Here is a 14,562-nt window from a genome sequence, read left to right as displayed (position 1 = left end):
GAAATGTCTGCCAGAGAACAAGCAAATTGTTTGGGTCCCATAGATCTCTCTTGGGAGGCTACCATTCTGGTGGGAGGGGGAGGCTTGGGGAAATTCTTTTGCTTGGGGTTTTCCTTTGTTCCTTTCCTGGCTTCAGTGTAGTTTTGGGGAATTGGGAGTGGGGGGGGGAAGAATGGGCCTCTGGAGAAATGAGATCATGGCACCCGGGAACTGCCTCTTATCACCTTCTCCGCCTGAAGTTCTCACCACATCTTCACCCCTTGGGATTGGCTGGAAGTTGAACTGGACATTGGGAGGGGCCTCGGGGAAAGCGGCTTAACCTAACGCTTTGGTGTGGGAAATTCAGATCCTGCCTACACTCTCTGCTATCACTGTCCTCCAATAAAAGTTCCTTTAGAAATGCTTTTCATTTCAAGAGTTCTGCTTTTCTGAGAAAGACGGTGAGGCAGGACCTTACACAATGTCAGAGATCACCAAGAACCTCTCACTTCAACCCTGAGCCAACATAACATACAGTTTGGCTAGTCTAGAGAAAAGAAGGACTAGGGGGGATGATAGAAATATTCCTATATTTGAGGGGCTTCTACAAAGTAGAGGGGGAGAACTTATTCACCTTTTCATCATAGGTGGTGATTATATACAAAAGCCAAGGATTTCTGGCATCAGATAAAGACATGGTTGGAAGAGATGTTAGATCAAAAGATAGATTTAAAACCAGAACTACTCCTATTAGGAATAATAAAAGAAAAATATAGTAAAGAAGTGAACGTATTTAATGCTGCATATGATAACCGCAGCAAGATTAGTATATGTGCAAAATTGGAAAAGCAGAGATGTCCCCACCGAAGAAGAGATAATAAAGAAAATTTTAGATTTGTGCAGAAATGGACAGACTGACACTAGAAATCAAAAATAGAGACAAGACAGAATATTATGAAATCTGGAACAAAATGGATCAATGGTTGGAAATGAGGAAGAGGAGCAGTGGTGGGTTTAAAAAATTGTTCGAACCTACTAGATTTGATGAACCGGTTCTACTGAATAGGTGCGAACTGGTAGGAACCCACCTCTGAAGAGGAGTCAGAACAGAACATTTGGGAGGATTGTAATATTGGAGCTGGATCATCCATAGATACCTATATAAAGGAGGATAAGGGATGTGTTAATAAGATTAATGTAGCTATATACGATAAGTAGAAACTGTACTTGTTCTTATGTTAAAATATGTATGGAAATGACAAAGCCAGAAAGATCGCCCTATGTCCAATGCTTGTAATGTTTATTCAATATTTTTTTTAAGTGTTAGGAGGGAGTGGGGTTTGCAGTGGAGGAGGAGGAGGAGGGAATGGTGGGGAGGAGGAGGAGGAAGAGGAAGAGGAGGAGAATTGGGGGTCCTTGGTGATCTCTGAGCTTGCTTGTTGTCTTGTAGACCCTTCATTACCCATACTAGGTAACATCATCAGTGCTAGTAAGAAACAAGCAAACTCAGAGAGCATCAAGGACCCCTCCTGTCAACCGAGCCGAGGTGGCACAGTGGTTAGGGTGCAGTACTGCAGGCCACTTCAGCTGACTGTTATCTGCAGTTCAGCAGTTCTAATCTCACCGGCTCAAGGTTGACTCAGCCTTCCATCCTTCCGAGGTGGGTGAAATGAGGACCCAGACTGTGGGGGCGATATGCTGACTCTGCAGACCGCTTAGAGAGGGCTGAAAGCCCTATGAAGCGGTATATAAGTCTAACTGCTAACTGCTAACCCTGAGCTACAAATATTCTTCTTTATTAGGATTTACGTGTATCTGGTCATTAGCACTTTTTCTGAGAGTCATTGAGGCCACTTTTTTTGGGGGGGGGGCGTTACCTGTACCTTCAGGGTCACCTGAACCAGAGTGCAAATGTGTGTGGAATAGTTCTGGACAGAGAGGACCATTGGATAGAAAGAGGGGTCAACATGGCCATCTGTATTAAAATTGACCAGCCCTCTGTCAACAGCCAGGAAGGGATTCAACCCTTCCTGTCTACCAGACAATCCTTTCAGCAATCTTCAAGAAGGTTCCACACCCATTTGTTCTCTGACTTAGGCGACCCTCAGGGCACAGATAATAACTCTAATTAGGTTAATGAATTAAGAAGTTCTGTAAACAGGGAACACTCTGTGCTTTCTATCTCTATTAAGAGCTTGTTTGGCAGAGGTTCAAAAAAGAAACTTGGGTGTGAAAGTTGTTTAAAGGAGAAGAAGGAGCTGGGTGTGGAATATTTCTCACTGGCTCAAGGTAGACTCAGCCTTCCAAGGTAGGTAAAAGGAGTACTGTGATTGTTGGGGATAAAATGCGGACTTTGTAAACCACTTAGAGATGGCTGCCTGAAATGTTCTCTCTAGCACTGATGACCTCGGAAGAGCCGAGGTGGCGCAGTGGTTAAATGCAGCACTGCAGGCTACTTCAGCTGACTGCAGTTCTGCAGTTCGGCTGTTCAAATCTCACCGGCTCAGGGTTGACTCAGCCTTCCATCCTTCCGAGGTGGGTAAAATGAGGACCCGGATTGTTGTTGGGGGCAATATGCTGACTCTGTAAACCGCTTAGAGAGGGCTGAAAGCCCTATGAAGCGGTATATAAGTCTAACTGCTATTGCTATTGCTATGTTACCTAGCTGGGTAATGAAATGTCTGCAAGCTCAGAGAGCACCAAGGACCCCCACACTCCTCCTCTTCCTACTCCTTCCCCTCCACTCTGCAAATCTTACTCCCTTCTGGCACTGATGATCTTATCTAGTTGGGTAATGAAACGTCTGCAAGGAAACAAGTTCAGAGAGCACCACGTACTTCTCATTTCAACCCCGATCTACAAATATTCTCTTTTATTAGTACAGTTCTCAGACCTTGGAAGGATGGAAGGCTGAGTCAATCTTCAGTCGGTCAGGATCGAACTCCTGGCAGTGAGCAGTGAGTTAGCCCTGCAGTACTGCCTTCTAAGCACTGCCCCACCACGGCAGTGGAGGTGTAGAGAATGCAGCAAGCAAAAACGGCACCTCTCTAGCCCCCAGTGAGCCTCTCAGCGACCTTGCATATTTTTTCTTTGGGGTGCCAGGTCCACAACTTCAATCAGAATAGAGTTGGAAGGGACCTTGGAGGTCCTCTAGTCCAACCCCCTGCTCAGGCAGGAAACCCTACACCTTTCCAGACAAATGACTGTCTAGTAGTCTCTTCTTAAAAGCCTCCACAACTTCTGGTGGCAAGCTGTTCCGCTGGTTAATTGTCCTCAATGTTAGGAAGTTTCTCCTTAATTCCAGTTTGCTCCTTTCCTTGATTAGTTTCCATCCATTGTTTCTTTTTTAAAAAAAATATTTTTATTTTCAAAACAAAACATACAAATCCTCCTTCTTTACATACTGTAGAAAGTGTATCAGTTGGTTACAAAAAGCTTTTGTGCATCCCTTCCACCGTCATCAAATATAGTTCATATTAACTCTAATATCTTAACTCGGATATTTATTATATTACCATCATCATACCTCCACTTTTATTTGACTATGATTATTTAAACGTCCTGCATCATAAAATATACCAAGATTTAATACATAACCACATACTGGCATTTCATTTACTTATTTATAAAATCCTCCATTAACATTAAATCCTCCTATCCTATTCTAGCTAAACATCCATAATATTTAATACCAAAATTTTCTAATCCTCCTTTCCAAATCCCTGTTTACCATTTACATCCAATTCCCTTACATTATACCCATACATGTATATAATGTATAATCATTATCCTTTCTTTATTTAACTATATCCTATATCATAACATTTTCCCCCTAATAATTAAAACTTAGCTGTGTCTAATTTTGTTCCTTTTTTATTGTTAGTATTATTAATAACCTTTATATATAGTCCAAAAGGATTTCTAGCCTTCCCTTCACGGGTAACATTCAATATTCATATCCGATTATTACTTATCATAACACTACACATTGTATACATTACATCCATCCATTGTTTCTTGTCCTGCCTTCTGGAGCTGGGAAAATAAGTTGTCCCCCTCTACTTTGTGGCAACCCCTTAAATATTAAAATATTGCTATCATCCCCCCCCCACCTTAATCCTTCCTTTCTCTACGCTCCCCAAACCTAAATCCTGCAACCGTTTTTCTATGTTTTAGTCTCCAGGCCTTTGATCATCTTAGTTGCTCTTCTTTGCACTGTTTCCAAAGTCTCAACATCTTCTTGGTAATGTGATGCCCAAAACTGGGTGCAGGATTCCAGGTGCGGCCTTACTAAGGTTCAGGGTGGATTTGATTTAAATCAAGTCAATTTACGTCATTTACAATCACTTGCATAATTCCAATCACTAGTAAGGAGGCTTTATTTAAGACAACTCAATTTAAATCCTAATTTTTAAAGAAGAACTGTTATCTCTTTCCTCCTCTGATCCGCTGTTGACTCACTGATAGTCCCAATATTGCAGAATATACAGCCTCAAGTTACATAACTAAGCTCCACTCCACGCTGAATAAATTAAAGTATTAATGTATTTTCAATGGAAAATTATTCTTAGATATATTTTTACTCCAAAAGCATTTCATTGAAATAAATTTGAAAACTAATTTTTTTTAAAAATCCAATTTAAATTGTAAAAAAATCCATTTTAAAAAAATCATCAATTTCTATCCAGGCTGCTAAAGCTTATAAAGGGGTACTAAGACTTCATGTGATTTTGATTCTATGCCTCTGTTTATACAACCCAGGATTGCGTTAGCTTTTTCGGCTGCTGCTGCTCAGGGCTGGCTCATATTTAACCTATCATCCACTAGGCCTCCATCATACTCCCAAGTTGAGGCTGGGCTGACCTTGGGTGTTGATGGTGGATCTTAAAAGGCTTTGCGACTTTTCTCACCTCATTTCTTCTATTTAAAGTTTTTATTTCTTTTAAGGCAAACATTTCATCATTCCTCAATCAGTAAGACATCGAAGTACAATTTTTTGTATGTCAAAATAATTCTAGTTTACCACCAAATTCTTGTCTAGCCTAACATATACCCCTCCCTCCCTCCGCCCTCTCCCCCAACCCCCCTCCACCTTCCCCCCCCCCAGACTTCCCAGAACCCGTACACGGTATGGATTTCTAACAAACACAGTCTAAAATTTGTTGAGAAAAATAAAAAATAAAAAAAATTAATAACATTTTACATTGACCTTAGCTTCTTCTTGCTGAACCAACTTTAAACAATTTAAATCATTTCTGATCTTAAGCATAGGCTAACTGGAATTTCTTGGTCCTGTATTTATTTTGTATATAGTCAATCCATTTTTCCCAGTCTCGTTTATATCTCTCATTTGAGTGATCTTTAAGATATGCCGATATTTTAGCCATCTCGGCTAAGTTTGTAACTTTCAATGTCCATTCTTGAGTTGTAGGCAAGTCTTCCTTCTTCCAGTATTGCGCCACCAACAGTCTTGCTGCCGTTATTAGATGCAGAATCAAGTTAGTCTCTACCACTGTAAAGTCAGTACATATACCTAGTAAAAATAGCTGAGGAGTAAACTTTATCCTTCTTTTAAAGATATTTTGCATAATCCACCATATTTTTATCCAAAATGCCTTAACCTTTTGGCAGGTCCACCATATTTGAAAATATATAGCATCGAGAGAGCCACATCTCCAACGTTTAGGCTGTAAGTTCGATCTCACCTCATTTCTTAATCCCAGTCTTTCTCTGCGTGGTTTGACTTTTCGTTTTACTACAGCCTGCAGATCCTGTGCATATTTGGCTGTGGGCATGATGACATCAGCGTAATACTGGTGGTTGATGCTTGTTCCTAAATCCAGGCTCACCTTCTTACAGTATATATTAATTCCCTCAAGATATATATACGCGGCATAGAAGTTGAATAAATACAGGGAGGAGATGTACTCTTGTGGTTTTCCTTTGCTAGCCCTGGGGCCAGCCTGTTCTGTACATTGTGTACTTCGCAATGTGTTAAAGAGGATTTTTGCATGTAGAAAATGAGGTCTTCTGAGATCTTATCTGTCTTAGCGCATTCCAAAATTGGATGCCATTCAAAATCAACAACAAAGGTCTGTGTTGGTGGTTGGTGACTCACTACTCAAAGGACCAAAGTCAACAATTTGCAGACCAGGCAGCTGCTTAAGAGAAGTTTATTGTCTCCTGGGTGTGAAGGTAAAGATGTGACAGAAAGGCTCACTAAAACAGTCAAGCCGACCTATGGTTATCCTTTTCTCTTCTTCCATGCAAGGAACCTTTCAGAACCTCTCTGCTACGACCTGTCCGTCTTGGGTGGCCCAGCATGGCACAGCTCGTAGCTTCATTGAGCTACACAAGCCCCATTGCCATGACAAGGCAGTAATCCATGAAGGGGAACGGCCGTATATATAAAAAGTTATATGCTGGAGCACGACACTCCCTGCCTGTTAGCAACCGATTCCACTCTTGAGTTCTGAGATGGTAGCATTGGATGAGCTGCCACTGCTTTTTTGCTGATATGGCTGTCAGTGAAGTGGTGAATTACTGCTGTTGGTCTGCAGGGGCCTCTCTTAGTGACGCAGGATAAGTGGCAGTTGGGCTGGGCGTTGATGGTGCCATTCTTCTATTCTGACTTCTGGCCCAACTCATCCCCATCCTTGTCCTTGCTGCCTTAACCACCTGTAGGAGAGAAACAGAGACTTCCCCTCCCTTCAATAGCTATAGCACTTAGACTTATATACCACTTCACAGTGCTTTACAGCCCTCTCTAAGTGGTTTACAGAGTCAGCCTGTCGCCCCAACAATCTGAGTCCTCATTTTACTCAGCTCGGAAGGATGGAAGGCTGAGTCCACAACAGCGAGGATGAAGAGAGACCCCGAATCGGGAAGAGAAAGGAAGCTCAGCCAGGGACAGTGAAGCCCCCTCCAGCTTGTGGTCGCTTCTGCTCGGGCTGGTTGGGCGAACACAGGGCAGGGATCTCCCCTCCCCCCCATCAATGCCTCCGAGGAAGGACGCAGAGCGCTTACTCCCACCCCTCCTTCCGGCGCCTGCACTGATGCTCTCTAGGGTCCCCAAATACCGCCCGCCCGCCTCCTCAGTTCCGACGCCCGCCTTGCTGCCGTGGCTGTCTCGGGTTGCCTTTTGACCGTTTCTGACCCGGGTGAGAGTCGGGTGGGTTGGGCGAAGGCAGGACGGGGAGTCTCTTCCCTCCAATAAGCCAAGGTGGCGCAGTGGTTAAATGCAGCACTGCAGGCTACTGCTAGATCAGCACTTCAGCGGTTCAAATCTCACCGGCTCAGGGTTGACTCAGCCTTCCATCCTTCCGAGGTGGGTAAAATGAGGACCCAGATTGTTGGGGACAATATGCTGACTCTCTGTAAACCGCTTAGAGAAGGCTGAAAGCCCTATGAAGCGGTATATAAGTCTACTGCTATTGCTAAAAAATAAGAAACAGCGTTGATGCCCCTTCACTCCAGGAAGAACTCCGAGGCTCACTCCAGTCCCCTTCCCCATCACTCCCAGCTGTTTCTCTGAGAAAGGGGGCGATGGTAGTTGGAGACGGGAGGAGGAGACTCACCTCTGCCCCCTAATCTCATTTCCCCGGTTGGCATCGCCGCTGCGCCCGAGCAAGTTAAGGATACGCGAAGGGTGAGGGGAGGTCTCCTATCTAACCCCCGAAGCAAGAACGCTCAGGGGCTTTTGTCTCTTTCTCTCCCCCTTGAACCCCGCTGACCTCTTGTCCCAAGTGGGACCCCCCAACTTCCCCAACAGGAAAAAGGGGGCGGCAGAATTCGGCGCCCGAACCGATGCTCTCTGGCCTCGCCCAGCTGCAGCCCGCCCGCCTGCCTTCTCCGTCCCCGACGCCAGACTTTCTCCATCCTTCGCACTGCTCCTGGAGCGGTTCTTCCGCCGGATCCGATCCTGCGGAACGGAGGAGAATGGGAGACAGCGGACGAGGGAAGCTCAGCGGGGGCGAGACCACCCAGACAAGCTAGCCTCTGAGCGTAGGCAAAGTGCCCAGGGGCCTCAAAGGGCAGGAGTGCCTATTGCAATTTAAGGAATCTGTGAACGGGACTTAGACAGTGCCGCCTCTGAGAGCGTGCAGAGGGCAAAACGGGAAAGAGAAGGTCTATGATTTTTCGGTTCCTGCCCTTACCCTTGGCCGACCGGGACCCCAAATCGGCTCGCTGCCAATGCTGGCATCCAGAAGCCAGGGTGCGATCATCGCAGGGGGCTGCGGGGGGGGGGGGCTTCTGGCTGAACTGTTTTTATTAGCTATAACATCAGAAAAACCCCATAAGCAAAGTATAGGTGTAATATTGCTCATCTTAACAGCAACGAGGATTATATTTTCACATTATTGGAAAATGTACAAACACCTGGAAACAAAGAGATACTTAGGAAGATATTAGATTGTGCAGAAATGGACGGATTTAGGTTGAAGATTAAACAGAAAGAAGACACCGAACATTATCAAACATGGACTTTATTCCACCAGTGGTTGGAAAAAAAGAGGTGGAGATTAAGAACATCATCTGTACTGTTAAGCAAATTAAATAACCCAGAATAGGTTATTTACATGCTGTCTTTAAACACTAACAAAATGTAAACAATAGAAAATCAATAAAATCTTTTTAAAAAAAGAAAGAGAAAATTGCATTCACCCGTTTAGAAGGTAAAAGGCAGTAACCCAGTTCACCTCCATGTTTAAATTGTCTGCAATTTCAAAGTTCTCCTTCCTCCCCTCGCCCCTCCCCCACTAACTCCTACAAAAGCCTTTTCTTAGTTAGAAGGGGAATTATCTACTTCCCAATCAAACAGGGCAGCATTTCCCAACATTTCTGGGTTGGCAGCCCAGTGTGTGGGGGGACAGGGATGGTGGGAAGAGGTGGAATGATTTTGTGCAAGGGACAGGGCACAACACGCACACGTGCATGCTTAGTTTCACTTGTGTGAACTGTGCACGCCGGCACCAGCCACTCGCACAAGTGGGGTTGTAAGCACCGGTAGCCACTACTCACATGACTGGGACTGCAAGTGACAGTGAGCCGGTTGCAAATAGCCCATGGCCTGCCCCGGTAGTGGGCCACAGGGCCACACGTTGGGGACCCTGAATATAGGACATAAGATATATTGGGGGAGATTGCAAGGGACAAAGAGGAAGGAGAAGGCGACTTTAATGCACAGGTATATGTGGTACCTTGCTCAATAGTGGGACTATGAGAGGGATCTTGTAGTCCTAGTGGACAACCATTTACCATATTTTTCAGAGTATAAGACGCACCCAGGTTTTGAAGAGGCAATTTTTTTTTAAAAAAAAGTAGGTAGATAGATAGAGGGATAGAGAGGGAGAGAAAGAGAGAATCCAGTAGGTAGGTAGGGGGAGAGAGAGAGTAGTTAGGTAGGTAGGTAGCAGGGGTGGGTTCCTGCCAGTTCTAACCTCTTTTATAGAAGAGGTTCCACAAATCTACCATGCCGTTTAGAACCGGTTCCAGCTCCCTCCCTCCCCGCCCATCCGCACATCATCAAGATGAAGAGCGAGAGGAGGAATTCTGGGAGTTGAAGTCCACAAGTCTTAAAGCTGTCAAGTTTGAACACCCCTGGGTTTTTTTTTTCTAAAGGGTTAGGAGTGCAAGGGTCTTGTAACTTGACAGCTTTAAGACTTGCATACTTCAAATGCCAGAGTTTCTAAGCTAAGCAAGAGCGTTGTTAAGTGAGTTTCACCACATTTTACAATTTGGCCATGCCCACCCAGTCACATGTCTGGCTAGCCACTCCCACCCGGTCACATGGCTGGTAAGCCATTCCCACAAAGCAGGCCACACCTACAGAAGAGGTTCTAAAAAATTTTGAAACCCACCACTGGTAGGTAAGTAGGCAGGTAAAGGGATAAAGAGAGAGAGAGAAATAGAGAGAGAGGGAGAAATACAGTAAGTAGGTAGGTAGGGAGACAGAGTGTGTAGATAGGTAAGTAAGTAGAGGGATAGAGAGAGAAAGAGAGAGAGAGAGAGAGAGAAATACATTAGGAAGAGAGAGAGAGAAGGTAGGTAGGTATATAGGTAGATAGAGGGGAGAGAGAGAAATACAATAGGTAGGTAGGGAGAGAGAGAGAATAGGTAGGTAGGTAGGTAGGTAGGTAGGTAGGTAGGTAGGTAGGTAGGTAGATGTTTCTAGGTGTATTTATCCATGTGCTGGAGAAGGAAATCGCTGACAACCTATAGCACCTAAAACTTTGTTACTGCTGGCACAGCACTTGATCAATGTAATTCTTATCAATCACTCTAAACAACTTTCCGAAAAGGAAAAAAAAGTTTTTAAACTCTGCAAACTCCCCAAATTGGCCCATTTTTCGCAAAAACGGGCCTGATTTTTTTCAAATAAAAGGCATGAATAGCCTTGGGGGGGGGGGCTTGCAGAGTGCTTGGAGGGGCAAAAACGAGCAAAAAATGGCCCATTTTTCACAAAAACAGACCATTTTTTGTCAAAAAAATTGCATGCATACTCTTATGGAGGCTTATAGATTGCTCCTGGGCATTGGGGGAGTGGGCAAAAAACAGCCTGTTTTATGCTTATTTCTGCCCTCCCCAGCCCCAGGAGCTCTCTGAAAGCCTCCATAAGGTTATGCACAGCCATTTTATAGAAGGGGCGGGGCTTCAGGAGGCAAAAAATACTGTATTCGGTGTATAAGACGCACCCAGATTTTCAGCCTCTTTTTAGAGGAAAAAAGGTGCATCTTATACTCTGAAAAATATGGTAAATATGAGCCAGCCATGTGCTGCAGCTGCCAGAAAACCCAACACAGTTCTAGGCTACATAAACAGAGGGATAGAATCAAGATCATGGTGGCGCAGTGGTTAGAGTGCAGTACTAAAGGCTACTTCTGCTGACTGCTGGTTGCCGGCAAGTTGGCAGTTCAAACCTCACCAGGCTCAAAGTTGACTGAGCCTTCCATCCTTCCAAGGTGGGTAAAACGAGGAGCCCAAATTGTTGGGGGCAATATGCTGACTCTGTAAAACCACTTAAAGGGGGCTGTAAAGCACTGCAGAGCAGTATGTAAGACTAAGTGCTATTGCTGTAATAGATTTGTCTATGGAGATTCTCAGTCACCCAAGTCATGGTGGTCCCAAAGGTGTTTTTTCAAGAGGTAACTGGGCTTTCTGTTTTTTTCTTTGAAGACGTTTCACTTCTCATCCAAGAAGCTTCTTCAGCTCTCATCCAAGAAGCAGCTTCTTCAGCTGAAGAAGCTTCTTGGATGAGAAGCACAATTGTCTTCATAAAAGACAGCCTTCAAAAAAGGCAGCATAAAAGAATCTCAAGATCATCAGGCCATCATCTGGCCAGGACAAAGTGGACAAGGATAACTCCTCCTCAGATCACATTGGAAGTGATCTGTTTTGATGAGCCAAGAATGATGGTGGCCATGTTGAAATGCCTCTAAGGCCTCCCCCAGGAATATTAAATGGACATCAATCAATACCAGAAGTCTGGGGAACCCCACAGCCAACTGTGAAACGCCCCCCAGAGGCTCAGAAATGGAGGTTGCTGTGCAGTAGGAAGGCTGCTACAGTAGTAAGGATCCCAACTGGTCCTGTGAATGAATCTTAAAGGAAAGAGTTTCAGATATGACAATTTGGGGAGCAGCACCACAAAAGACCAAAAGAGACACCCGGATGACAATTGCTACCCTCAGGCTACCACAACTGAAATTTGTAACTATTGCTAAAAACTTCTGTCCCACTCCCAACAACCACCTGGGGGGACGGATCGTTCCTCCAAATTCAGATCCGCCATCCGCTCCATCTCCAAGGGACACAAGGATGCAGCTGCCCCCATGTTGTCCTCCTGGTTGCTGCCTGAGCAGAACATTCTTTTGAAGGTTTCGGTTTTATTTACACTCCCCTCAGAAGGTGTTAGCTCCGGGATGAGTGCAAAAGTGAGATCTTGCTTAATGTCAAGCCAGCCTCCCTCAGCAACCAAGAAAGAAACCACTTAACTCCATTTTGCAGAATTAAGAGTACTTTTACTGGTTATGAAAAGATAGCAGCTAAGCAAAGCAAGATCTGAGGCAAAAGTGCACGAAATCATAGATATCAATATGTGACCCAACCCCCTCCCCCTGGTAACCCCATCCCTAGTCCAATCTGCAAATCCCTTAGGTGTCATGTGGGTTCCATCTTCAAGGAGCATCATCAGGTTGGTATGCAGGACGGTTGGCCTTGGTGGCTCCCATCACTATCTCCAGCATGAGCAGTAGATGGTGAGAATACAACTCCCTTTACACAATCCCTCCTGTAATTAAAACTTCCCTTCCCAAATACCAGGCCTCCCCGTCCCCGTTTCAATGGCAGCCAAAAGCAAGTAGCGAAACAGAGGCTGACATAAACCAAGTAATCCTTCCTAGGTGTGTGAACAACCCCACTTCTCAAGGATGAATTCAGGCTGAGTGCATTTGAACTGTAGGTTTGTTCCTAATAACTCCTGATTTTCTGCCTCCACTCTTCCCTTGCCTCTATCAGCTCTCTTGCTCTTGTAGACATTCAGAATCACAGCTCAATTTTGTTCTTTTGAAAAACTGAAGCTGTAAGAAGAGTGACCGAAATTGAGCATGGAGTCAATAGAGGAATCAGCCTAAACTCTCTATGTAGCCACAAATTGACTAAGACCTATCCCTCTTGAATTCCGCTGACCCTCATCTAACACCCAAATATATACTAACTATTAGTTTATTAGGTTCCTATGGATAGGCATGTCTAGTAATAAATCAGTCTAATTGGAACTTCACATTAGTCTTAATGAAACTAATAGGTAACAAAACTACCAGATTGCACAAGAGTCTTAAGAAGGACAGTGAACGGTCATGCAGAACCAAAGATGAAAAGTTTCACATCTGGGAGGACCGAGTGTCTACATCTGCCTGGTTTTAACACAATCTTGCACTTCTGAATATGCTTTTCTGTTCTTCATGTTAAAGCAGAATAACAGAGTTGGAAGGGACCTTGGAGGTTTTATAGTCCAACCCGCTGCTCAAGCAGGAGACTCCTGTTCTGACCCAGCCTTAGCAGATTCCTTGTCTCAAAAGCCCCCTGTAGTTATGTAGTTACTTTGAATTCATGGCATTCACACACAGAAAAGTCCAGGCAATAATCATTAACTGAAGTATCGACCTTATCAGTTCCTTGGATAATTGCCAGGCCAGAAGCTTCCAGCCACAAAGCTATACATTAAGCTCTCTCAAACAATCTCTGATACACGAATCATGATGAACAAATATTTCTAAAGAAATCCAAACAGCTGTCTCCTACAACACCACTCTCCTATTGCTTCTATTTATTCCCCAGCCAGAGAGGGGCATCCCCTTTCTTCCCGAGTTGGCCCATGGTCCTCATTTGTTCTTCTCTCCAGACAACTCTGCACATATGTGCATCTAGAACACGCCACAGCTGTTCCTCTTCCCCACTTATATTCAATTCTGAAGGTAGCTGGAGAATGTTGGACGGCCCTGGCTCTATCTCTGCTTCCGAAGCAAAGCGTCTATCAGAGCCTTCCCCATATTCCAGGACTGGCCCATGTTCCTCCCAGGCCTCCTCTTCATCTGAGTCTGCCACCAGTTCTGCTGGCAGCAGGTGGGCTACACAACCGCGTACCATTTTAGGTTGTCCAGTCCCTTCTTAAAAGCCTCTGGTGTTGCAGCACCTACAACTTCTGGAGGGCAACCCTTCCCCTGATAAATTGTCCTCGTTGTCAAGAAGTGTCTCCTTATTGCAGAAAATGACAGGCTTTAGACTTCTCAGGATACAGGAGAAGTTTATTTGGCAGCCAGGTTCAGAAAGCTAACCCATGGCTAGCATTGCAAGTTCTGAACAACCTTCATTATCGAAGCACGCATTCTTATAAATTCTCAAAAGCAGCGCAACACGAAAATACTTAACTCATTTCTGATTGATTATTTTGGGGGGAAAGCCTTTTAAGTAGATGGGGATCTTACTTCTCCTTTTGTCTTGGGACACAGGTATGGACTACCTGTCTTTAGCAAACTTTATTTGAACCTTGTGGTTTGGACTTTTGACATAGAGACATTGGTTAGAACATCTTGTGGTTAGAGGCTGATGACATTTCCTTGTCCCTTTAAGCAAGCTTCTAACTGTCCCTTTTGCCACGTCTTCATTCTTATATGTTTAATCCATATTTTATTCTACTTTATCCTTAGTTCTAGTTTGATCACTCCTTTATAAAGTTCCACCTTTGCTTCTTGTCCTGCCTTCAGGTGCTTTGGTGAATAGGTTGACCCCCTTTTCTCTGTGACAGTCCCTCGAATATTGGAAGACTGTTATCATGTCCATCTCTGTTAGACTAGGCATACACAGTTCCTGCAATCTAAATTACATTAAATTAGTCTGAATTAGTAGACCAGCAAAATACTGTCGACATAATATACTTAGACTTCAGCAAGGTATTCGACAAAGTAGACCACAACCTATTTCTTGTTAAGCTAGAAAAAAGTGGGATCGATAGCATCACCATCAGATGGATTTGTAACTGGCTGACAAACTGTACTCAATGAGTAATCCTTAATCGTAGTATAT

The sequence above is a fragment of the Thamnophis sirtalis genome, unplaced genomic scaffold (assembly GCF_051295495.1).
Source record: "Thamnophis sirtalis isolate CommonGarterSnake01/CBP01778 unplaced genomic scaffold, rThaSir2_p1.2 scaffold_1, whole genome shotgun sequence".
Lineage (NCBI taxonomy): Eukaryota > Metazoa > Chordata > Lepidosauria > Squamata > Natricidae > Thamnophis > Thamnophis sirtalis.
Note: the sequence above shows the minus strand (reverse complement) of the source record.